General features: G+C 38.5%; 2 protein-coding genes across 7 annotated transcripts in view; both read left to right on the top strand.

Moving 5' to 3' along the window:
- LOC128076433 (claudin-8-like) overlaps positions 1 to 14561 on the top strand; it is a 146892-nt gene extending 132331 nt beyond the window's left edge. Inside the window, exon 2 of the mRNA XM_052674095.1 lies at positions 14474 to 14561. The gene's annotated coding sequence lies outside the window, so the exon portion shown is untranslated. The remainder of the gene's footprint in view (positions 1 to 14473) is intronic.
- GRIK1 (glutamate ionotropic receptor kainate type subunit 1) overlaps positions 1 to 25967 on the top strand; it is a 155474-nt gene that overhangs the window by 44315 nt on the left and 85192 nt on the right. The window lies entirely within an intron of this gene.

The raw sequence follows: 25967 nt of genomic DNA on the forward strand, positions 1-25967 counted from the left end.
AATAGAAATGACGCAGGAAGATGTGAGTGTAAAGAAAACATCTTCCATGAATTGTATCTGGTCGTGGCTTTGAGAGTGACTGCACTGGAAAGAAATGACAAGAGGCCTTTATTTTCCCTGAACAGTCAGAAGTACTGTTATTTTCGGTTTTATCCAAGAACTTGCACTGCAGAAAATTGATTCCAGGATGAATGAGAACAGTGCTGGCTCCTGAGTCATCAGCAGGTGCTGGGTTTCTCCTGAAAATCTGCCAGTTGAGAAGCGGCCAGAGCTGGCCTTCCTCAACCTGAAGGAAAGTCAGCAGGGCATCGGTCATCTCAGAGAATGTTCGGACACTGCACAAGCCAAAAGTTTCCTCTTTTTAGAAACCTTTGAGAGAATACTTTTGGAGGAGTTATCACTTTCTAGTAATAGTGCATGAAGAAATAGGTCCATGTATAATAACATTGGGGATATTTATAAATATACTTAAGAAGCAGGAGGGGAAATAGTATGGTATTTTACTTTCAGAACCTAAGTATGTCTTATTAAGCCTAAATAGACTAGATTAATCAAATGTCATACTGGCACTTCTAATAATGATTTTGCATTGCAAATTCCATTACCTAGCTTTACCAGCCAGGAGAAAAGTTACAGAAGATCAATTAAACAAACAGGAAATTACCTTTTCTCTTTGTAGTCCATGACTTCCAGTACTTACAACGGTGCCAAAATCCCTGAAAATTAAACAGGCATTTGCATAAGATTAATAACTCACCTGCTTTCTGCCTAAATCACAGCAGCTTGTTTAGGACCCCAGAGTTATCTAATGCCTGCTAGAGAGGCAGGAGATGATGAGAGCAAATTAAAAATGGCTTAACGTGTCAGAAAGGATCACAGCATTGGAACACGGGGCTCTTGCATTAATAAATGCACCTGCAGCGTCCCAGAGATTAATGAGCAAGATCTCAGCAGAATTCATTTCAGTGGGAAGCTGCTGGCAGGAGTTTGCCAGTCAGTGCATGGTCCCATGCTTATGAGCTGTGCAGAGGCAATCACCTGGGCTTCCAGGAAGGAGCTTCACATTTGTCCCTATCTAATTTTAGGAGCAACCCATGACTTGCAGTGGCTAAAGACAATGCATCCTGCTAACCAAAAATAATCACTGTAGGAAAAAAAGAAAAAAGAGAAAAATAGAAAATATGTTGGTTTGACAGTTGGAGACATGGTATAAGAATTTCCCATAACTCACTGGAGACTGGTGGCATGGCCATGCCTGGCCCCAAGCTGGCACAGAAGAAGGCATCAATGAGTTTGTTGTTACTATTTGAGCTGCTTAGCAACGGCCTGGGCAAGAGAGAGCTTCCTTCTCCGCACAGCGGCTGCTCCTCACAGGATGTTTAGCCAGATGGTGTACATAAGATTACTGGAAAATGATTTTCAGATAAACCAAGAGCTTGAACAAACCAATGTAGTTCCAGGTGCATTAGATGGTAATCCCCAGCAGAAGATCATTTCAAAGGAAAGTGCTACTAAGTCTGCCCCTGAAATAGCTACAAGTTTTTTGGATCTCTATCCTCAAAGCCTCTGAAGCACCCTTACTTGTTTAAAAAGTGAGTGAGGAGGAGTTCGAAGGAGGCAAAAGTTTCCATTTATGGCAGTTGGAAAGAGGCACAGAATGAGGGAAGGCAGGCTATGTGGGGATGGGAGGGAGAGGGCGGTGATCCTCTTGATCCAGTGTGAATGGGAATTAATTTTCATGTAGGGTGGAGAATTGTGAGTATCTTCATTGAAAAAGGAAGGAGGGAACGATGAAAAGAAGGAAGGAAGGAAAGAAGGAAGGGAGAGAGAAAGACAAAGAAAGAAAGAGAGAGAGAGAGAGAGAGAGAAAGGATGGAAGGAAGGAAGGAAGGAAGGAAGGAAGGAAGGAAGGAAGGAAGGAAGGAAGGAAGGAAGGAAAGTAGCCATTCCTTGTTTTTGTACATGAAATAAATATAATAATAATAATAAAAAAGCACAATAAAACAAACAAAGCAAAACAGGATTTGGCAGTTAATTCCTTCATGATTAAAGGATGCAGAAACATATGAGGTAAAAAAACAGCTTTTGTGAGTGATTAAACACTGAAATGAATCCAGCTGTATTTAATAACTGCTGCAGTGATTTATTGAGAAAGTTCCTATTTTTGACAGTAGCCATAGTCTTCACTGAAGGGAAGGAGGCTCCAGAAACCACAAATCACAGATTATATATACATACATGTGTGGAGTAGTTATCTCAAGGAAGACTTTAAGAGTTGTATCACTGCTGGGGTTTGGTTTTGGTTTGTTTCCATTCTGTGTGTTTGCCTCACACAGGTCAGACTTAGCGGAATATTTGCTTGACTGGAACTCACCAAATAGGTAACCCTTGAGTGTAGGATTAACAAGTCAAATAGCATTCAGAGATCAGTGTTGGAAATATGCAAACAACTGTATTGGCAAGCCACATTTACAAAGGTCATTTGATCCCAGCGTGTGCAAAATGTATGCACATACTAATTGAGAGGCATATCTGAAAGTCTGACAGCCTGTTATTTGTGAGAGCATTGCCTGTATTTGCAGCAATAGGGCAAGTTCAGACGAGGGCAATAAAAATAGCTTGAAGCATGACAAGAAAGTGTACAGAGCCTGAAAAAATGCTCAAGCTGAGGCAGAGGGCTATGAAATCATCCGTGCAGGGGGGGAAGGTGAATCTGGAACGAGCATTCACTGCCTTTCTGAGCACAAGGACTAAGGGGCATGAAATGAAACTAGCAGAGGCCAATTTTATAGCAGTAACATAAAGTGATTCTTTGCACAACTTGTAGTTAAACTGCAAAACTCCTTGCTACAGGACATGGAGGAAGCAATCATTCTTTTCTAGGTTCAAAAAGTCTTTGGAAAAATCCAGGTAAAGCCCAGTAAATGCTAAGACCTCTGGTTCTGGAACTGAAAGAGCCAAAGGCACCTTGGATACTGACTATTCAAGAGCAAAAACTGTTCTATGCTTCCCTGATGCTCATACTGTTTTCTAAATATCCACACTTTGCCACTGTTGAGATGAGATAGCAGAAGAGCCTGAGCCAGCACAGCTGTCTCTGTATTTCTCTTCTTTACATTGCTCTCATTATCAATCCACTAACCACCATGAGATTGGGGTACCATTATAAATGACTGCAACCAAAGCAGTTCTTGTGCCTCAGCTGGCTGGATGCCATTCCTGAACACCAGTCACATGAGGGGTGATCTGCAGGACCCTCTGCTTGGCTTCCCTCAGCCTTCATGGAGGCATGCAGAGAATCTCAGGATTGTCATAGAATCATAGAATTGTTAAGGTTGGAAAAAGCCACGAAGAACATTTAGTTCAACCATCAGCCCATTACCACCATATCCACTCACTACGTCACTCAAAAAGCCCACCAAGAGAAAGGAGAGGCAGCCTGTAACAGGGAGATGCCAAATCAGAAGTGTCTCTCCTTGTAGAGAAGCTATGGTGTCAGCACTGAAAATAAGATTGGCCCCCTTTTGCTGAAGCTGGGGATAAGGTGGGTGATCATCCTATACCCTCAGATATAGGATGACTACTGATGAAACAAACTGATCAGATCCCAATGTGAAATCATAACACAGCAACTCTGCAGGGTCTGGTAGATCATATTTGCTCAGTGGGGAGGAAGATCAGAAACAACCTGTATTTCACCAGGAGCTTTTTTCAACCCAGGCCATTCTATGATTCTATGATTCTTAGGACTAGGTTTTCTTCTAGCATTTTTCATTCCATGCTTTCCAGCTATACTGGACCAGTATAAAGAATAATACATTGTAAAGTGCTACAGAGACCACTGTAATGTTGTTTATAGTCAGTTGCATTTGTAAACTCCCTTCCTTTCCTCTGAACCATTTGAATCATTTGATGTTGGTTAGTGTTTGAAAAGGGTTTTGATGCATGCCAGCTACTTATCTTCTCTGAAATATGTTATTAGCACTGAAATCAGGCCTCCACTTTCCAAAACTGTTTATACTTACGTCTGTGCATCTGTTCTACACTGCACACTCAAACAGAAATCGTGTAAGTTTGAGAACTTTCCAAAGCCATCCTGTCACCATAGCTTGTGGATGTCGCCGTGTGATGACTGGATCTGCAGTGGCAGACCTGTTCAGCTCAGCACTGGTGCATCCCTCTATACTTTCTGCTCATATTGGTGGAGAGGGATGACAACTGCAGGCAGTAGTACAAAGTGCACGAGATCCACCAGCACTGTCTGCATAAATCTTGAAAAACTGATGGCAGGACCTTGGAAAACGTGGCCTGAATTTCGAAAGATTCTTCATCTAAACATGAGTTTACTGCTTCATTTGCTTCTGTAAGTCTGGGTGAATCAGGGGTATTTCACCATATGCATAGGGAATATATTTTCATTTTTAAGGTTATTCTTTGGCTTGGAAAAGTTTAATGCTATTTTTGAGCCACACAAGATTCAACAGACAAGCAAACCCCAAAGGCATTTATGAAAACATATATTTGTGTTATAGACTTTTACCAAAAAGCTGATGAAATACAATTACGATGAATAATAATTTCTGCTTGTGAGACACCCCAGTGCCAGTAGGTCAGAAAAGACTCTTCATTTGTTTGCCTTAGGCATAGTGTGCAAATACTTTCACAGAATCACAGAATGGCCAGGGTTGGAAGGAACCTCAAGGATCATGAATTTCCAATCCCCCTGCCACATGCAGGGCCACCAACCTCCACATTTAATACTAGACCAGGCTGCCCAGGGCCCCATCCAACCTGGCCTTGAGCACCTCCAGGGATGGGGCACCCTCAACAACCTCTCTGGGCAGCCTGTTCCAGCACCTCACCACTCTCTCTGTAAAGAATTTCCCCCTGACATCCAACCTAAATCTCCTCTCCCACAACTTAAAATCATTTGCCCTTGTCCTGCAGTTATCAACCCTTTCAAAGAGTTGATTCCCCTCCTCTTTGTAGGCTCCCTTTAGGCATTGAAATACTGCAGTGAGGTCACCCCATAGCCTTCTTTTCTCCAGGCTGAACAAGCCCAGCTTCCTCAGCCTGTCTTCATAGGGAAGGTGCTCCAGTCCCCTTTGCACACTTTAAAAGCAATCCAGGAGCATGTCAAGTACTGCACTGGCAAATTGATTAATTAAATAGCAATATAAACACAGATACTCAAGGATGTAAGTGAATATCTTAGTTTGATTGTTCAGTAGAAGAAAGACTGAAAGTAACAAATCTGTAGAAAATGAGTTAAATGCATGCCAGGATTTTGTTGAAGGCTAAAGCTGCTTGGAAATGAAAGCAACCAGTCTCCAATTATTCACACATACTTCATGGCTGTAAATGACTGCAGTTTCTACAAAGTGACAGCAGACATCAGTTATAAATTTTCATAATGCTTTGCTTTGGGAGATGGAGAATGGAAAGAATGCAGAACAATAAAAACAAACAAAAAATGAACAAAAAAACCCCCAAACCAACGAAACCCAAACAAACAAAATAAACAATGACCAACCCCTTAAACCCACATTCAACAAGACTTAGACTTCTAGCATTCATGTTTATTACTATGACAAAAATCAGATTTAAAGGGGGTGGACCTCCCTTGTTTCTATGCATTTGATACCTGACTATTCTGAATTGAAAATGCATTCTAAAACAATCTAAGAATTTTCATATTTGGTAATGTTCAAGTAAGACATTCAAATTAAGATCTAGTATGTCTTGAAATTAATATGTATGCACAAATTTTATGTTATCTTAATATACTTTGTCCTAGAATCTCCTTGGCTTTATTAAATTTTTAATAACTTTTTAAGCAAAGGAATTATGTCTGATATTGGCTAAATTATGGCTAAATTAGAAACTAGCAGTCTACACCAACAGCTGAAATTGTGGCCCCTTGAAATCCAGTGGTTCCTCCAATTCAAAATTTGAGAAATGTATTATCATAGATTTTCTGTGCTCTCCTAGGGGTTAGGCATCTACTTTAAGGATGGAAAATCCTAAACAATAGATGATCTATAGTTGCTTTTAAAAATAATATTGAGTAAGACTACCCAGTTGGGTTCATGTTTTCATGATCTGATGCAATCCCCCAGAAATAAGATCTAAAACTACCCTCTATCCTCAAGTGTAGTGTGGGAATAGAGGTGTTGCAGAAATTTTAAAGTTATCTGTAAATGTTACAAAAAAATAAAAAATTAATAAAAAAACCAGTGTATTAGCAGTATCAAAGAAACATGTATTTGTAGCTTTAATATCTCTCAGTGCTATCAGTCTTGGCACAGCATTCATTTTATTAATCTTTACATCTCTGTGTGGAAACAGGAAAAACAGTGAGTGAGAGCAGTGCTGATAGAGATGGACTTGTTTAGCTTGTGATGACCAGCTTACACCAAACTTTGTTAGTGCAGCATCGAAGAGAATACTCTGATGGGAACAGATACTTAATTACAATGCTCTCCATGCCACCTACTCCCAACCCAGGCGCTTTCTAGTTGAATCTCAAGAGATGGTTAGTGAATGTCACATCACCCAACGCAATTGTGAATGGACCAAAATGTGACAATTAAGACTACTGTGTTAGCTGTATTTAATGGGAGTTGTCTCTCCATCAGTATGTGATGGATCAGGATTTTCTACATCTATCTGCTTCCAGGCAGTAGATAATCTTGCTGTGTGAGCTTCAAGAAGGTCAGAAGCTGATTTAGCAGTCTTATCTTTCTGGAAAATAAATCTTATTCTCAAAGGGATAATACAAGTATTCATGTAGATAGTGAGCTATTGAACCTTTCCTGAGAAAGTGTGATGATGTCTAGTTTTGCAACAACTAAATCTTTGATCTTCTTGCAGTAGATCGAAGCACACTCCTCTTTGTTTACCCATGAAATAAACGTGTAATAAAGTTTGCCACATGAGTGAGACAGTTGCATTCGTTGAAGTTTTGTATATGGCTTACAATGTTATGAAGAGAAAGAAAAGTTCAGTGCTTGAGTCTTGGAAGCTTGGAAGCATGCTTTGATGCATTAGAAGCACTACCCACTAAAGATGGAGCACGTTCATTCCAACATTTATCCATATGCCACAGAACATGATCTTATTTATTTTCCATAAAACGGAAAGCAGAAAACAGACTAGTAACTGTGGAATACACAGTCATATAAACTAGCACTCACTTGATCCTTCTCTGTACCTTTATCACACACTCAGGTTGAAGAGATGTTAGTGTGAAAATTGGTTAGTGATGTTAATCATTTTCATGTGTGGCATAGTCCCTGGAGTGGGAGAGTTTCACTCTGTTCAAATGGCTTGCACAAGGTTGGCACTGGCCTTACTTAATTTAAGAGCAGATGAGACTTTGACTTATATTTCATCTGTCCTCCCAGCTCTGCCTGAAATGATCTTTTTCCAGTTTTAGAACATGTCCATGTTCAGGTGCAGAGAATCTATCCCCACAAAACTCACACCTTATTTCACTTTTCATTTGCCACTGCTAATGTTCCTATACGTATTAGTGAGGGGTTAAACTGACTTAGGGGAGAGATTTTATTTTATTGCTGCCATTTATTCTTCCAATTTGTGGATGCCTCCTCCCTGGAAGCATTCAAGGCCAGGCTGGATGGGGCTTTGAGCAGCACGGTCTAGTAGGAGGTGTCCTTGCCTATAGCAGGGGGTTGGAATTAAATCTTAAAGGTCCCTTCCAACCCAAACCATTCCATTATTCTATGATTCTGTGATTTATGCTGGTAGTCCAGCAGTGCAAATGCTGTTTACTGATTGCTGCTTCCTCAGGACAGGGATGTTTCTGTGTGCTCAAAGACCATCTGAAAATGGAAAGGATATCAGAATAATAACAAAAACCTAACTATGTTACCGTTTGCATAGGAAAATCTCCCCGATAAAGAGGGCAAGAAGCAATGTTTACGATAAAGCAACCAGCAGAATTAGTTATAGTGAAAAGCTGTTAGCAGAATATTTGTACTGCTGTGCATTTAGACATTAATGTATAACGGCATTAGTTTCACTGTAATTATATAACACAGTCTGCACTGTTGCTACAATGAAAAAAAAAACGTTCAATTTCCTTCACTTTTGTTACTAGAATTTCACTGTTGGTTAATATTCCGCTGTTCTCTTCATGTGCTTTTACCATAACCACAACAGCTGCCCTGTCAGGGACTGAAAAGCAGGCAATGATTATGTGACAGCTTTAGGGTATTTGCAAAAAATAAAATATTTTATGGGTGATTTTATGACCTTTGTGGGCAAAGGCTGAAGTTACAAGAATAAAAACCTGCTGTTAAAAGCCTTACCTCTGCCCTACTTCACAACAGAAAGCTAACACCTACACTCAGCATACTCCTGCTACACAGAAAATAGAGCAGTAACTTCACTGAAGAGAGACATATGCCTGCCACAAGGATATTATCTCCATAGACATGATCTGGCAGGGTAAAATGGAGAAGCCTTCACCTAGAAGCCTAAGGATCTAATTTCCCAGCTACTTTGAATCAGCATTTTTGCCTTGTATGATTATCAGAGACAGCACTGGTAAAACAGAGGAAGGAGTTCATCTTGGGGCGGTTTCCAGCCATATTCCTGTCCCTCGCATGGCTAGAAATGGCTTCCAGAAAGATTTGCTTTATGACATTCCCATGGACTAAGGTGAGGCTGACCAGCTTGCAGTTGCAGATTTCTCCTTCTTGTCATTCCTGGAGATGAATGTGACATTTATGTTCTTTTCACCCACTGGAAACCTTCCTAGTCAGCACAACCTTTTTAGGATAACAGAAAGAGGCCTTGCAATAACACCACACAACAACTATAGCACCACGAGATGCAGTTCATCTGGGCTCATGTCCGGTTGACAGGCTTACTCTCTTCACCGTTATAAATAGGAGAGAACATCTGGCCGCTACATGGGCCAATGGGGCATGGATGAGTTCATGAGTTGCCTCTGTGAGACTGCTACTGCTGTTTGCTGAGCTGCCTCACTGCTGCCCATTTAAGTGCTTACAGTTTTTGTTGTCAATAACTGTCAGGTTTCGCAACACGCTGTTTGTGGTGCTTCATCTCACCACAACACCAAGAAGCAGACCCTGCTCTTTCTGAGCACTGCATTTGGGGGAGGTTTGGGTGAGAGTATAAAGTTGGATTCAATGTGAATTTATTAAAAATTGAATTTCAAAGCAAAGGTTCACACACACCTAGAAGAAGTCTTTTATTGTTTCCACATCTTTTATCCAGTCTAAATTCAGAACAGATAAAAGAAGATCATTAATTTCTATTTAATAAGCTGATCTGGGGACAATCTAGGATGGTGGTTGTTTTCCCCCTTGACAAAGGTTTGTATGACCATATCACTTCAGAGTGTTGTCAATTTTTATTTTCATTAACAACAGAGAGACAGAATTTATAGCTATTAAAAAGCCTAAAGATATTGTCTGTCAGTCATCTCCTACTGAAATCAGATTTTCTTCATCTTTTCAAGAGATGGCTACAGTGCCTCTGGATCACAGTGGCACATTATTATCTTGCTCATAAGAGTAGGCAGCATCACAGTAGGAACTGCAACCTTCACCATATTTACGTATTCTAAAACATCCTTGCCATTTCTGTTCTCCATCAGTATGAGCTTTCTGAACTGTTATTTTGAAGCAAGTTTAGACTGTGATATAAAAAGACTTTTTTAATTATAAGTTTGAATATAACTTTAATTCCCTCTCCTGTCTGGATGAAATTTGCACTTCTCTCACACATCTTTAATTGATTTCAGAACAATTTCCCCAAAATTTCTCCTGTCTGGTATTCTATAGATGTATCAAATGGAAGGCATAGTGAAAAATGTCAGCTAAGTCTCACTCAGAATATTTCAAACAGGTACTACAGTTAGAACTCATTTGCTAAATCCCACCCTGTGATAACTTGTCATATAAAAGCACTTGATAAAGTATATGCCATTTTGCAAACTTGTGTGTATGTATATTAACATGTTAGCATGATAGTTGCATTAAATTTCAGGGTAGCTGCAAATTTCTCTGGAGAGATAGAAAGTCAAGCAATTTGAAAGGACAGGAGCCAAATTATAGAATATAAATTCTATAGGAAAAAAAAATATATTATTTTCATAAGCTAGTTACTTCATAAAAATGGTTCTCAGTCATTACATGGAGTTTGCAGACATCAGTAAGGGGGAGCTGATGGAAAATAGAGGATGGTTTTGACCAGATTTTACAAACCTGACCAAATGCTGCATGAATTAGCATCCAGAATATCTGAGCTCTTCAATGTTTCTTAGGAAGCATCCTCTCACTACCTTCATAACTCACTGTCTGGGAATTAACATCTCTGGCAATTTTACCCTCCATATGGCGATTCCACAGTGCAGGGAAAAAAGAATTAGCTCCATATTTCAGCTTCCTGACTCCTTTGCACATGAAACATTGTTAGTTTGAAGTGGGTGCAGATGATCTCTTCTGCAATGCAGAAGAAAGTCTTGGGCGTTTATGGGTGAGCAACATAGTCACAGATGCAGGTACTAGACCTGGTTGACGTGTTGGTTACCCCAGTCACTTACCTGGGACCATCTAAAATTGCAAAAATGGCCAATTGTGAAATATTTTTCATCTACTATCAAAGTCAACAAAACAAAAAGGACAAATCTATGTGCAGAACTGGGAATAGCTTTGGTCCAGTAAGTTATGACCAAGAAATCTGAATTTTCTCATTTCTTGAATTGCCAGTTGGTCATAACTTTGGAGACAGTGATGGATGTCTTGTTTCATAAGTTCTTAACAAAACCTTTTCTTGTGAAACATTGTGACAAAACTGGCATGGGTAAGATTGTTTAGTAGAGCTGGAAGCCCTTTTCCATCTGCTGAAGACACTGAAGCCTCATTCCCCTGATGAGTAAGCCTCCAAACTATCAGACATGCTTTTTTCTAACCCTATCTTTCCTCACCTGCTATCATTCATTAAAATCTTTTTCAAATTGGTGTTTTTTCACTGGTATGCAGGAACATTTTACATTGAAATAGGCTTTACATGGCACTTCAGTGAAATGTGCTAGGGCTTTGTACTGCCGTGGTGTGTGCTATGACTGCCAGGGTAGAATGAGTCATTCTTTCAGCAGATATTTAACACACAGTTCTAAATGTGACAGTTTCCTAACCAAAATTGTTAGAAATCTGACCAAACACACAATTGCAATAATGGGCTTCTGGAGCAAAGATCAAGTAACCACACTTTTAATAACCAGTTGAAGGGAAATGGGTAGTAAACTAAGTTAGTAATAGATAGTAAAAATTAGTTGCATGCTTTTATATATAATATTCTTATTCAGGAACTCTACCACAGCGGCTGCTCACACACATATGCCTGCAGCTTTCAGAGGGGACACTGTTTGAGACATGGGTCAGTGTAAGCAGAAATTTGGAATTAATTTAAATAACCTCTTCACCTTAATACTCCCAGTATTTAGATGTAAACTCTCTCAAGTCTGTGGTGAAGAGTGGAAATTAGGCCTTAAAAATCCTTGATGCTTTTCCTCCTTCAACATCATTCTTTTTACTTATATTTTTTACTCAATAGTAGCCCTTTTTACTTTCCTAAGTCTACTACTTTAAAAGAAATGTATAATACATATGCACTATGCCTCATAAATCCAAATGCTGGAACACGGAAATAGTTTTTATAACAACACTGAGGAAGATCTGTCTTTCTTATGTGTACCAAAGGCATCACGGTGACAGTTTTAGGTGATGGACCATAAGTTTGCCATTGCAGCAGACCCCAGGGAAACTATGATAACAATAAAACATCTTTAAAGAAAGATTTTTAAGATTTTTAGAACTGTCTTGTACAAAGATATATACTAATAATATATAATTTCTTTTTTTCTTTTTTTTTTTTTTAGGAATTTAACACAGATTCTAATTTCATGGAAATGGTTTGCCAGAGACAGATTATTCTGGGTAGGTTTTATAGCACAAAGACATCAGTTCTGTGGGATAATCAGGTAGTCAGACGTCTACATATCAAAAAATGACTTTGTACCTTTTTGCTATAAATTGTACCTGTAATTATTTGCAGTCACAGAATTGGAGGCTAATTCTGAAAACTGGGGCCTTAATATCTTGAATAATTTATAGAAAATGGATTTGGGTAAATTGGCAGTCGTAAAGCATCATAAAATCTATGGCATTTCCTACATCCATCTGGTGTCTTGGTTAATGTGGGCCAGCTTAGTCAGGGTGTAAAAGCAGTTTCAACACTAAAGAGGCAAAGGGACTTTCTCCTGTTTGTATCAAAGCTGCACCAAGTCCCCTAAGCCTGCTTTTCTCTGGCACTGGATAGCCATAGCATTTAACTGGATGACTCTAATAATAGATGACTTGCATAAATATTTTTGAAGGTTAGTTCCTGCTTTGTGCCTAAAACAATTCCCTTGGGACCACATCACGGTTTCAGGCTCATCATTACTCTTGTCAGTCAGTCATTTATGGTAAAGTTTCTGATACAAGGGCTTATTAATAACAGAGAAAATATTGTCTATGTGCACACAGGACCAGAACAGACAGATACAATGCCATTTTAAGGAGCTTAATTATAATGAGTTTTGGTCATTGATGTTTTACATGTAACTGTAGGGCCTTCAATGGAAAACAAAGTAGTCTGTTGGCAGCATTTTAAAAACATGTTGAGGAATAAGCAATGAATAGGCACAAATTTGCTGTGAGCAGCTTTATCCAGGATATGAGAGTAAGGCCTTGAAAGGGTTTTTGAATGTTCATGGTGAGTTCAAGCCTGGGCACTGCAGAGTGCTGGGCTGTACCAGGACATTTCCACACTCTGTAGTCAACTAGGCAGGAGTTTGTAAACACAAAGATTTTCTCTTCCTGTCACCCTGGAAGTGAGTGCACCCAGCCCATCATGCCCACACTCTTCGATTGTTACATTTCATAAAATCCCCTTAAATGCAAAACTTGTAATTTTCTCCAAAAACACAATGAAAATTACTGGAGTAGGCAAATGTGGAGGTCAGTATTGAATCTGTAAATGGAAATGAGCCCACTGCACTACATCCTTCCTGATATTGGAAACAAGAATACTAGCCTTCATGAAAATCGAAAGGTAACCACACTGCAAAAGACAGAATTAAACGAATTTCTAAAATACACATTGCTTTTTCATATCTGAACTGTGCCCTGAGAGAGAACCTCAAAGAATACATTTGCAAATGACTAATCTGCAAAAAGTATTCTGCTCTTTCAGCTTTCTCCATGCTCGCTACCGGGAGGATGGAGGTAATGGATACAGCAGATCAGCTAAAAGATCAACTAAACCTTTGTATTAATGCTGCCATACTAAGGTATCGGTCAAACACTGTATAATGCTGCCAAAGAGGTGCAGAAGGATGTGCATACATGCAAAAATGGAAGAAGAGCCTATGTGATACATCAGAAAGAGACATCATCTGCATTATATCAGATCAAGGGCACTTTCCCAAACCCTGCTGTATAGCTTCTTCCCCAGAAAATACTATCCAGCTGTTCATAGGATTATTGGATTATCCACATCGGAAGAATCCTCTGGAGCACTGCAGTCCAGCCCTCTGCCCCAGGCAAGGCCTACTGTGGGATCAAATCAGGCTGCTCAAGGTTTTCTCTCTAAGCAGGTCCCAATACTCCTAAAAAAGAAGGCTGGATGCCTCTCTCATAGATGTGCAATGCCTGCCCACAGACCAGCAGTACCTGTGGGCATCTCATGTGTGTGTGTTCCCCACAGCCACCGCAAGACAGGCACTAGTCTGCAAAGGTTGACCAGGTACAATCTGGATCTCCATCCCTGATCCCAAACTTGTGGAAACTCCTTCCACTTACTCACTAGCTAAGGAGCCGGTACAGGGACAGCAGGGCTGGGGCAGTTCTCATCATTTTTCTATGAGGAAATTATTCAAACTGAGCCCTGCTGTCCCAGTTAGAAAGAACACGAAAACTTAACTGACAGATTTCCATGTTTTTTTCAAAATTCTTCTTATAAACTTGCTACTTGATGTTGAACAAGTAACAAGCAAATCCTGGAACACTTAAGAATACATCATTTTCTAAATTTATTGCCAACTCAGACATGTAGGTCTGATACTCATAAACTAAATTGAATTTTCCTACCTTCTTTAGCCATTTTGCTAGAGAAGAATGAAAAAACAATCTTCTTAGAAGAATTTCTGTGTATTAATCTGCAATATTTTATTTTCTATATAATCCTCATAGCATCTGTAAGTCTTCACCCAGGGATTGTTCAGTCTGGAGAAGAGGAGGCTCAGGGGAGACCTCATTACTCTCTGTAGCCACCTGAGAGGAGGTTGTGGTGAGGTGGGAGTCAGCCTTTTCTCCCAGGTAACAGTGATAGGACAAGAGGGAATGGCCTCAAAGTTGTACCAGGGAAGGTTCAGGCTGGGTATTTGAAAACATTTCTTCTCAGCAAGAGCAGTGAGGCAGTGGCACAGGCTGCCCAGGGAGGTGGTGGAGACATCATTCTTGTAGGTATTCAAGAGCCTCGTGAATATGGCACTGAGGGATGTGGGCAGTGGAGATGGGCTGATGGTTGGACTAAGTGAACTTAGTCCTTTCCAACCTTAGTTATTCTGTCAAGGTCACTGCTGAGATCATCCTCCCATGAAGATGAGCTTACCTCAGGTAGAGCAGAACTTGCATGACTCCATATTTACTTAAGCCCAGTAGTCACTTCTAATGCTTTTTTTTTTTTAAATAATAAGAAAAATGAAGTGTCAAATCCTGTGTACACCTCAGCACAGTCTGTTGAAGATTTGCCAGTTATTACATGAGTAATGTAGAGTTGTGCAAGGTCTTTTTCTGCAGCTTTTTAAAAAGTCATTTCCCATCTCTCATCTATAAAACTGTAATGATTTTAGAGCTTTTGCAGAAGGAATGCTCTCTCTAAGAGAGTTATTGTAGGGCACCATTGGTCACCAGCCACTACTAATTAAATTCTGCTGAAGACAAAAGGCCTCCTGCTGTCCCCTGTCCTCCAGACCCATGCTGGAAGGAGAAGCAGAACTAAACTGTGGGGCTCTGTGTCTCTAGGCTATTACAGCACAATGGAAGTCATAGAACTGTTTGAGTTTGAAGGGACATTTAAAAGCTGTCTTGTCTCAATCCTCCTGCAATGAGCAGGGGCACCTACAGCTAGGTAAGGCTGCTTAGAGCCTCATACAACCTGACCTTGAGTTTCTCCAGGGATGGGGCATCCCTCTGGGCAACCTGTTCCACTGCCCCACCACCCTTATTGTAAAACATTTCTTCCTTATATTCAGGAAATATTTCACAAAGTGTGCTACTATTGACTCCAAATTTCTTCAATTAATTATCACCAGGTCTGAATAATACAAAGGAATTGCTCTAACAGCAAAAATCCCCAAATGAAAAGAAAAAGCTTTATTAAAAAAAACAAAAACCTTTAATCAAGAAGCCCCAGTTGCTTCTAGCAGATGATCAAGATACAAGAAGCTATCCCCCACACATGCATAATTAAAATATTCATTTCAAAGAAAGACTTTTGATAAAATAAGGGAATCAAACATCAAAAACAAGGGCTACCAATTGCAAAAGACAGCTCTCTATTTTACAGCTGGTCAACTGAGTAAGAAGGAGATGACAGCTCTATTACTCCATTCATTATCCAAATGTCTCAGAATGTGTGCTGTGCTTCTGCAAAATGGAGTCAGCTGGACCTATCTGCACCTTCTCTATGTTTCTTTGTTTCTTTGTTTTGTTTTGTGGTTTGAGTTTTTTAGTTCCTATAATACTATTTCGTATGCTGAAGGGATAAAGTAGTTCACTCGCAAGACATCAATGCAAACCCATGCCATGTCGTAAATATAAAAGCAGTACTTTCTCCAGGTCATTTTTTGCTGTAAATCTGCATCAGCAATGTTAAAAAAGTGGAGACCTGGAAAACTCTTTTTGCAAATAACCATAATGCTGCTATAATGGTAAGTTTTGCATATGGAAATGATGACACCCTCAAGGAGATGGAGCCGATGACTGCATTCCCGCTAGCATTACACCTTGCAGTCACAGCAAGAAGCACAGCAAATCCCTGTAAAGTTGCTATACCACTTAAAAGCCCCATATGGCTTACCTCAGTGTGAACTTTCTTTCTTAGTGTTCTACTTTGTTTTATAAAGGTGACTGTAAATTTCTGTCAAAGCAGCTCTCTTTAGAGAAGTCCTCTTTAGAGAAATGAGTTCTTATTTTGCAAAAGGGCCCTTTGATCACTGAGGCACTGGGAGAACATATGCAGTGAGAAGAAAAAAAAAGAATTGCTTTTAATGCTAAAAGCTTTCCCGTGATTTAATGAAAAACAAATAAACAGCCAAGCAAACATCTAGCCTTCTTGCATCTTCTTCAGTGGTGACTCAAAACAGACTCTAGGCAAAATGTAGTGAGTAGATGGAACTGCACATGCATGTGAGTTGTATTATCACAGATTCACAGAACAACTTGGGTTGGAAAAGACCTCAAAGAGCATCTTGTTCCAACCCCCTGCCATAGGCAGTGTTGCCAACCACTAGATCAAACACTAGATCAGGCTGCCCGGGGTACAGTCCAGAAGGACAGACTCCACTCAAAACTATCAATCTATCATGTTTTCAGATGTGTTTGCAACTCTTCCCACTACCAGTATAATCCAGTTAATGTCAGTATTTGAGAAATCTACAGTACAGTACTCCAAACTGTTTTTGGTCTCTTCTAGGTTTTCTTTTCCTATTCGGAATTAAGCAGTTGTTTTCTTTATCCTTTCTAATCTCATGTCTGCAGTCAGTACTCTGCAAAGTGCCACTTCCCACAGTGAGGCTGCAGTTAGGGCTAACTTTCAGAATGCTCACTATATAAGGTAGATTATTATCTCCATTGCACTGGGAGCCTCATCTGGTTTCTGTTAATAGCCCTTCATAACAATTTTCTCAAGCATGGACATAAAAAAAAGTGAGAAAACTGCTTTTTTTTTTTATTATTTTTCTCTTTAGAATAAAAGAAGCTGATATTACACACGCATATACTTCTGAGGTTGGGAGACCCATGCTGTGCATCCAGCTGCATGAAATCTCATACATGGGATCAGAATATTTCAGCTCTGTAGCGCCTACCAGGCAGAAAAGCATGCATTGGCATTAACCTCAGTTCTGCTGAACGCACTAGGACTAGTCGTGTGCATAAGCTTACACATCTTCACATAATAAGAGGCAAACAAGAGAAATAGGAAAATAAGAAATAAGAGAAAACATTCCTTCAGAAACCACACAAACTTTTTATTCATAGGATGTCAATAACAAAACCTCCACGAGCCAGGTCTTCAACCATCAAGTTTAATTGCTGTGTTCAGGCTTATTTCGTAAGTCTTCTATAAACACATAATCTGCCTTTTCTTACTACAAATTATACCTGATAATATGAAAAGAGCATCCCACAGGTTTTAAGATAGTTCTCACATCTTTCCATTCTCTGTGAAAAAGAATAGAAAATTCAATTCACTATTGTTGGCACTGCTTTTGTGCAAAAAAAAAAACAAAAAAACCATGGGGTTTTGTTTACTTTCTTGTTGCTGCTTGTTTGTTTTTTTGTTATTTAAATTTGAATTCAAAGAATGCCATAGAGAAAATTAGATAGAATTCAGGTCAACATTTCCTGAACTGTATTGTCTCTGCATAGGGAACATTGTAAAATTCCTCCCAAAACAAAAATCCCATTTAATTTACATTTAATTTGGTTTTTTTTTGTAACACATGGGTGACTTCCACATTAAAGCATTTACAAACATTACACAGGAATTTCAGATAAGGTTCTTTTTTCTTTTCTTTCTTTCTTTTTTCTTTCTTTCTTTCTTTTTTTTTTTTTTTTTTTTTTTGTTTAAATACAAGAAAATGGCTTAAACAAGGAAGCTACAAACTCAGAGGACTTAGAAGAGTTAAACAGATTGTTGCTGAAATAAAGCACTTGCTAAATTAGGCAAGAAGAAATGGGTTTTCTCACATCTTGATGAGATGGACATGATGAAACTTGTGGACTCTATGCACAGCTTTCAACAGGAACTATTTGCAGTATTTAGGCACCAACAAGTGTGACCCATTCTCATGAAAAATGGAAAATAAGGGTTGTGCAGCTCTTTCCTCTTCAGGATGAGACTTCTGAGGACTACCTGTGTGCTCTAGATGGAAAACACCCATGATCCTCCACCAGGCTCTGAACTGGCCTACAGCTAATGCACTGAGTTACTTTACCATTTTCCTTTTGATTCTTTTCATTTTCTGTCTTCCTGTTTTTCCCCCCTTTTCACTTTTCTTTTCTATTCACTTCTTGCATTTCCTTTTCCCTTCTTTCTACCTTCATTTCCATTCAGCTTTCACTCCCTTCCTCCTTCTTCCTTCTTCCTCAAATTTCAAAGCCAAGAGAGGGCTTGTTATCACTTCCCAGGTGTGCCCCAGAGGGAATCCCCCAAATAAGGAGGAACTTAAGCTATTTTTTTTTTGCTGCCCAGCACTACTAAATATGCATAACTTGGGCTATTTTCATCAGCCATTTTATAAATTCCATATTGTAATTTATCATTTCATTCAATCTTCCAAGTAGCAAACTTGTCAGTGATTCTCGACAGCAGTCCAAACACCTTCTTCTAAAAACTGGCACAGCAGCATTTGCCACTTCTGAGTCTTCTGGTGATGATTCTTACACTAATGAGAAACTGTGTATTTTGTTAGCAGCTCAGCTACTTTTCCATTCTGCTGTTTTATCCCCCCCAGACTTCTTGAGTACATGCCATCTGGGCTCATTTGATAGTTACCACAGAAGATTTTAAAGATATAGACAGTGCTAAAATGACCAAAATCATGCTCCATAACCAAACAGATCAAACTTAGAAAAGAAAAGAAAAGAAAAGAAAAGAAAAGAAAAGAAAAGAAAAGAAAAGAAAAGAAAAGAAAAGAAAAGAAAAGAAAAGAAAAGAAAAGAAAAGAAAAGAAAAGAAAAGAAAAGAAAAGAAAAGAAAAGAAAAGAAAAGAAAAGAAAAGAAAAGAAAAGAAAAGGCACAACCAAATATTAAGGAAACAGAAATTTCTCAGTCATAAAAATGTCAGTGACCTTTTAAAATTATTATTATTTAATATTTTCTTCTATTTTCTTCTGCTTTTTATTTTTTTCAAGTTCTCACACATTGAATGAAAAGTAGCATGGACTAACAGCAATTTATTGCATTAATAAGCTTATTCATCCAGCTGCTGAAGCTGTATTGAATAAAAATGAATTCTAAATAGCTAATAACACATTTTTACTGCCTTTTCTAGAATTCAAACCTTTAGTCTGTGTCTGCTCACAAAATAATGTATATGACAAAATGTAGCCTCAATAGAGAAAAACCATCTGCTAGAGTTCACAAAGGACAAATTTAAGAAATCATTTCTTGGCATGCTAAAACCACATGTTGAAATCCTGTCAAGCTCAACTGGTATTATTTTTGGCAGGATTAACCATATGAGCGCAGAGATTAAAAAGCAGAATATCCTATGATTATAAGCAATGTATGTACTTTCTGAACAAACAAGCAACTGCGTTTCTGACACTGCAATTTTGTGTTTGTTGTACATCCCTCGTCTTTCAAACAATCTATAGAGAAGCAATGGTAAAAAACAATTATACTTTATAAGCAAAGGTTTATATATATTTATATCTTCTTTTTGGGCTACATCAATGTTCACATCCAAATTTCTAGCAGATCTCTGCTTCTAGGAAAAAGTCAGAACTTCAATATGAATGAGATTCGGATTTTCATGTCTGCATCAAAATCCGAACTTCTTGTCTGTAGTCAAGGTTTGGCTTATTTTATGGTCTGGGATTTTGTATCCAACACTGATAATTTGCATGTATTTCCAATAGTCCTCTGATTCCTAGTCTGATTCTGGCTTATGTATTCAGAAAAAATTATCTGAGAAAGGTATCTTTTTATTTTTAATGAAACAATACATTATATACTTGCTATTTATATGCAGTTAACTCATCAATTTGGCATCTCACAGTATTATTTCCTGAAACTATCATTTTTTTAATATGCATTGAAAGTCAGAGGCTGCACTCCAGAAAATACAGGATACTTTTCAGGAATGGGACTGAGAAGAGCATCCTCATCTATGCAGATGCCTCCAAAGTCCCCACCACGAAGGCTTCTGCAAAATGGCTGTCCAGGAGATAACATGAATGCAAGCCCACCAAGGCCAGCAGGCTCTTTTCTCCCACTGAAGTTTGAATTGATTCGTGGTCATATACCTTCTCATAAGTCAGTATAGTTCAACTATCAAATGCAGTTTGACATTTTAAGGATTGTATTTGCTACAGAGGATATGAAGTGAGAAATGCAATTCGGGAAATATTCCATATTTTGGTAAAGGATGCCTAAATGAGTTTAACTAGCTTTCATCCAGGAGGAGGGGGCATCCTAGTTCTGTATCCATTGATACTTGGAACCGTTTTGATCAGATTCTAGTGATGGCTCTAACAATGGGCTAGTGCCAGTCCCATAAAGTATCTGTATAGACTTTACGTGATGCACAGGGATCAAGTTAACTCCTGTTCTTTGTGGAAATTTTTCAGAATTTTTCTAGGAAAGGAAGTAAGTAATGCAATTATTCTGTTCATGGACTGAGCATTTCAAGAAACAGGCTCTTTGGCACTAACAACACATGCTTGAAATGCAAAGCATTAGAAACTTTGTGGACATTATTTGGCCGAGACTATGCAGTGCAGCATGTTGAGTCTCTGTATGGCATTACCCTCTGTATCATCACCTCACGACAAGACTCACTATGTAATTTGATTACAAGTAGATATCAACTGGATTTTTCTCCTGTATTAAAAAACTTTACACATCTAAATACCTTTTAGACATCTTGAGATCCGGCACAGGATGATCCTGATGGACTAATCCAATCCTTCACAGAGCTCCTAAAAACCGGAAAACAACAGCAACTACCTGACAAATCAGAGGATAGCATCAGCCATCCAGTTTTCAAGCAATAATGACATAACCATTGCTTCAGTTGCCCTCAGCTTTTTCTAAGCCAGCTGGCACTGTGCTACAGGGAAATTACACATCCATTTTGATTATTTACTTTCATGTGCACTCTGTATTCCTCACCCTCCCCCTGGATTCAACAATCATTACTGTTAATAAGGGCCAGATCAGTAAGTGCTGAGGGTCCAATTCAAAGGCCAAAAAAGTTAATGGGAGGCCATTACATTTTGGATCAAAATCATGCTTTCACACCCAGACAACTTCAGTGAAAGCTATGCACTCAGCTCCTATGTCACTCTAGCAAGAGCAGTGCATATGTATCTGCAAGTGTTTTAAGGAGAGAATATCGTTGGAAACCACTGCTGAGTAGAGTTTATCAACATGGTAAGATAATGTCACAATGCAGAGGAAAGGCTAATGGTGCCTGCAATACTGTGGATTAAGTTTAAAATTTGATGAGGACACTTCCAAATCCATTGGTTCCTACAGTCAGCAGTTCATTGATGGTCATTGGTAAAGATAGACAAGAAAGAGGTGAGGTTGAAAGCCTCTTGAGGAGCTAGGTGATCAATTCTTTCCAATTTTAATGGGAACTTGACATCCAAAACTTGCTGCCAAGGGAAATAGATGGGAAGAATATAAAAATTGCTGGCCTGGGACTTAAATGAAAAAGAAATGTAATAGAAGAATTTTGCAATTTTGTTTTCACATCTGATTTTACACCAACGGCTGGTAGAGTTGGAAAGTAGTTAAACAACATGTAAGGAGAGAGAAAATAGTGGCTAAACCCGACAGTTTAGATCCTGAAGGAGATAAATGAAATGTACTCAGCGGATGATCCTTATCTGAACACAAGCTGTAGGGTAAAACATAAGCTTCAATCAGCTCCTGCAAATAATTTGAGCCCAATGCCATAAGTGCCTTAAATTAAATCCCTCTCAACAGGAGCCAATCTAAATCATTAAACATATGTCACATAGAGAGCTATAATCACTACAAGTGTTGTCTACATAGCATTTAATTTACATAGAAAATGTATTGCAGTTGTTAATTTGACCATTTCTCAATGTTCAGTATCTCACAGAAAACACACATAGTTAGAAGCAACACTTGTTCTGTCACCAAGCAAAAACTGCATGTGCACATAATTCTGTTACCCAGTTTGTTGTGGCATATGTAACTGAAAGAAAGCTTTCCTGCCACACACGAGCACCCTGCCTCTTCAAGACCTCCATCATGATTTATTACTCCCTTCAGAATTTCTCCAAGCCAGGCGGGATAGTTGGGTAATCTGCATCTATCTTCTACCATAAAAAGGAGCAGAATTTCATCCCCTTCTCTCAAAACAGAGCCCATTAACTTCTACATGACTGTGGCACATGTTTCAGAACGGCACTTAGTGTTGATCTGAATAAATTACAACCTGTCGAGGAGTAGCGTTCTGGCTCGTAGTCTTTAAAACCGTCTCTGTTTTTCAAAATCATACACTCTGTCAAGTGTCACATCCTTGGAGGCAAAAGTGAAAAGAAAAAGAGAAAGAAGCAAATTTCCCTTTCTCTGTGTCGTTTGTGTTATAAAAAACTTTCACAGATCTATGGGCATCCACATCATTGGTGGGGATGTAAGTGTTGTCCCGGGTTTGAGTGTTAGGGAAAAGAATAAAAAAAAAATAGAGACTTCTCTACCTCTGTTATGCTTCATGCACCAAACACATCTTTAAATACAATAATCAACAAGTCTGTTTTCCTTTTATTCTTCAGTGAATGTTGGAAGTAAGCCGTGTGGAAGAGTAAATAGAAGTAGCTTGAGCTTCAGAGATACTGAGATCAGAGTCATGCCCAGCGGGCACCAGCATTTTGTAGGCACAAAATAACTAAGCAAAGCATAAAGGAAAAGAAGTATATCCAAACAATAAGCCAAAGCAGCCTCTTTGTCACAGTGTCTCCAGCCAGCAAGCATTTAAATAGCAGGGTTTTGCTTTAATAGCTTATTTCTTCAGTTACTGAAACCAAAATGATAACACAAAGGAGTAGGCATATGGTTTAAATACTAATTTTATTGAATACAGGGGAAAAAGTTCCCCTGGGAACAAGGGGACAAGGGGACAAGAGACAAGAATCACATACTCTTGATACATGTCTGCCTGAATCTGAAGAGTGTATATGACAATCTTCAGGGCAAGGTTGTCCCATTTCTGAAGCACTTTTATTCAGCCACTGCTTTATACCCAGCTTTCCTTGGGATCTGACACATTCCCTTTGGAAGGTCTTCTTAAATGAAATTAATTATCTAAAAATCTTAGTCCAGTAAATCTTTCAGAGTCTCTGTTCGTGCTTAACAAGAGCTAATGGAGTTGCTTGATCTGGCAGTTCTCTTTGTCTGGTTTCTGCAGCCATGAAACACAACAGCTCCAGCAATTTGAAACAATCTCAGCTCTACTGATACATCCTGGGATTTTCAGCATGAGAAGAACAGTTTCATTTTTAGGCAAAAAACTAGCCTTGATGTCACTTTGAACATACAGCCCTAACACATGCCTTCCAAAATATGGAAGACCTTTCAGGTGTAAAAAATGTCAAGAAAAATCAAAATAGCACAAGATATAGGAAGCTTTATATGCAGAGAGGAAACCTGAGTCACCTAGCAAGGAAATCTAATTTTTCTTGAGCTGAAGTTTTAATTTAATTCTAAACTTAAGTTTTGCTCTTCTGATTGATGGTGATACATTGAAATTATGACTATGTAATGAGTTTCAAGCTATACTTTATGCACCGCGCTAACTATAATTAATTACAATTTCCTCTTCGTAGCAAGGTTACTTTAGGGACTTTTAGTTGAAATTTCTGACAATCAAACTATAATACATTTTAAAAAAATACATGAAAGCTTTACTTCAGGTTTTGTATGTTGGATATTTTAGGAATGATTTAATCGCAGTATTCAATTAATGAGTGCAGAGAGGCAGTTTCCAGTTTTTCAATGAGTAGTTATTTTCTTTCTTCTTTTTTCCTAAATCATTAAAAAATATATTGTAGTTTAATTGTGACTAACACATTTGTGAAGTTTTCCACAACCAAATTCTACCCCTTTTGTAAAAGTATATATCTAACTTTTCTACTGATAATTGCAACTAAGTGTAATACAACTCTGATTAATACATGTCTTATCTATAATAACAGACATATCTAACTAACTTGTTAATAATTCAAGATGAAGCTGCTCCTACTGAATCATACTGAGTGTTTACCCACGAGAAAATGGAGTTTGTAATATGCTACCAGAGCCTGTAAGAGATTTTTTTGCAAACCTTTGTCTTGAGAGAAGTCAGTGGAAAGATTTGGTCTTCAGTTACATTGATTACCTATAATAAGCAAGGCTAGGTCAGGATTAAAAAAACAAAACAAAAAACAGAGAAGGAAAACAGTCCTGCAGTGGCAGAATGTTGGATAGAACAAACAAGGAGATGTAGAATTTAAAAGTGTATTTTCAGTGCAGCACAATCTCAAGCATTCATTGTGTAAGTGCAAATAACCGCTAACATACTCACTGCATGTAACAAGCAAATCTGTCCAATAATGAAAAATCTGCATAAAAACTACATATTTGGATAGGAAACTGATAGCTGCCAATGCACTCCTCACACTGCTGTGTTATTTCAGCTGAATCACTCTTACACCATCTTTTAAATGGGAAAGAAGACTACTTCAGCTTTGCAGTAAAAATCCAGAGATCAATGTGTACAGTAATGCTACAGCAGTTTAATTTGCAACCAAGTATTAAGTAAGGTACATTCCGAGTTCTCATTAAAGCTTGCTGATGTGCAAGGATGTGTGTTTCAGGGATCATTTTGTTGTTTTTAAGAATTTTAGGTGTCTTTTACAGAGTGCGTTGAAACAAATCTCATTTGCTGCACATAGCCCTTGAAACATAGAAAGAAGTGCTATATGCAAAACACTCTGGATGAGAAAAAAAGAATAGAAGGAGATTTGGTTGCTATAGTCCTTTCCACTTGGTTTTATACTGAATTCATCCCTGAGGATCAACTAGTAATTCTCAGCATGGGATTGCCTGAGTCTGAGAATGATTGCTGGTGCAACAGGCATTCCTGTGTATGCCCCAGATAAAAAGCATTATATGTTTGGCTTTTATCTAGTCAGTAGATTGCTGGCTCAGGTATCCTGAAATTTGCCAATGCTTCGTATATTTGGCTTGCCTAGAATATCCTGCTTTAATAGCTTTTGTGAATAATTTGAGTGGGGGCCTATGAAACCCAGAGACTGATGTATGAATGAAAAGTTTGGATTCAAAGAACATCTGACATCTGGGGATATTCAGCATTAAGAAAAGCGGTGCTACAACAGGGAAGTTGCCTGGTGAAAGGATTTCTGGAGTTAAGGCTCTTATGTCCCCTCTAATTTATACCCCGTTATGCATAAGAATTTAAAAACTTTCTCCATCAGATGGTTAAGCTTTGCTGTAAACTCTTGGTTCCATCTCTGCATCCTAAGTATTTTCAAATCCGTCTTGTGGGAACAAGAATATATCATGTTCTTTGGAAAACAAAAAAAGAAACATTAAAAGAAAAAAGTGTTCCATAGATGTTATCAGGTTCAGTTTGGGTTTACACTCCAAATCTCCACTGAGTTTGCATAATTTAACATTCCCTAAAGTTGAGAGCAGGTGTAGATACACTCTCCTTACACTTGTTACTTTAACATTTGCAAATGTAGAAGTGAATAAGATATTTTTCAGAACAAAATGTCCCTCAGTAGTTTCATAAGTAGAAATGTTCCAGATTTATAATTATGAAGAGAGCTTTAATTTGCAGAAACTTCAACTAAGTATCTTTTCAAGAGTCAAACATC

This window comes from Tympanuchus pallidicinctus, unplaced genomic scaffold (assembly GCF_026119805.1).
Source record: "Tympanuchus pallidicinctus isolate F22 unplaced genomic scaffold, pur_lepc_1.0 scaffold14, whole genome shotgun sequence".
Classification (NCBI taxonomy): domain Eukaryota; kingdom Metazoa; phylum Chordata; class Aves; order Galliformes; family Phasianidae; genus Tympanuchus; species Tympanuchus pallidicinctus.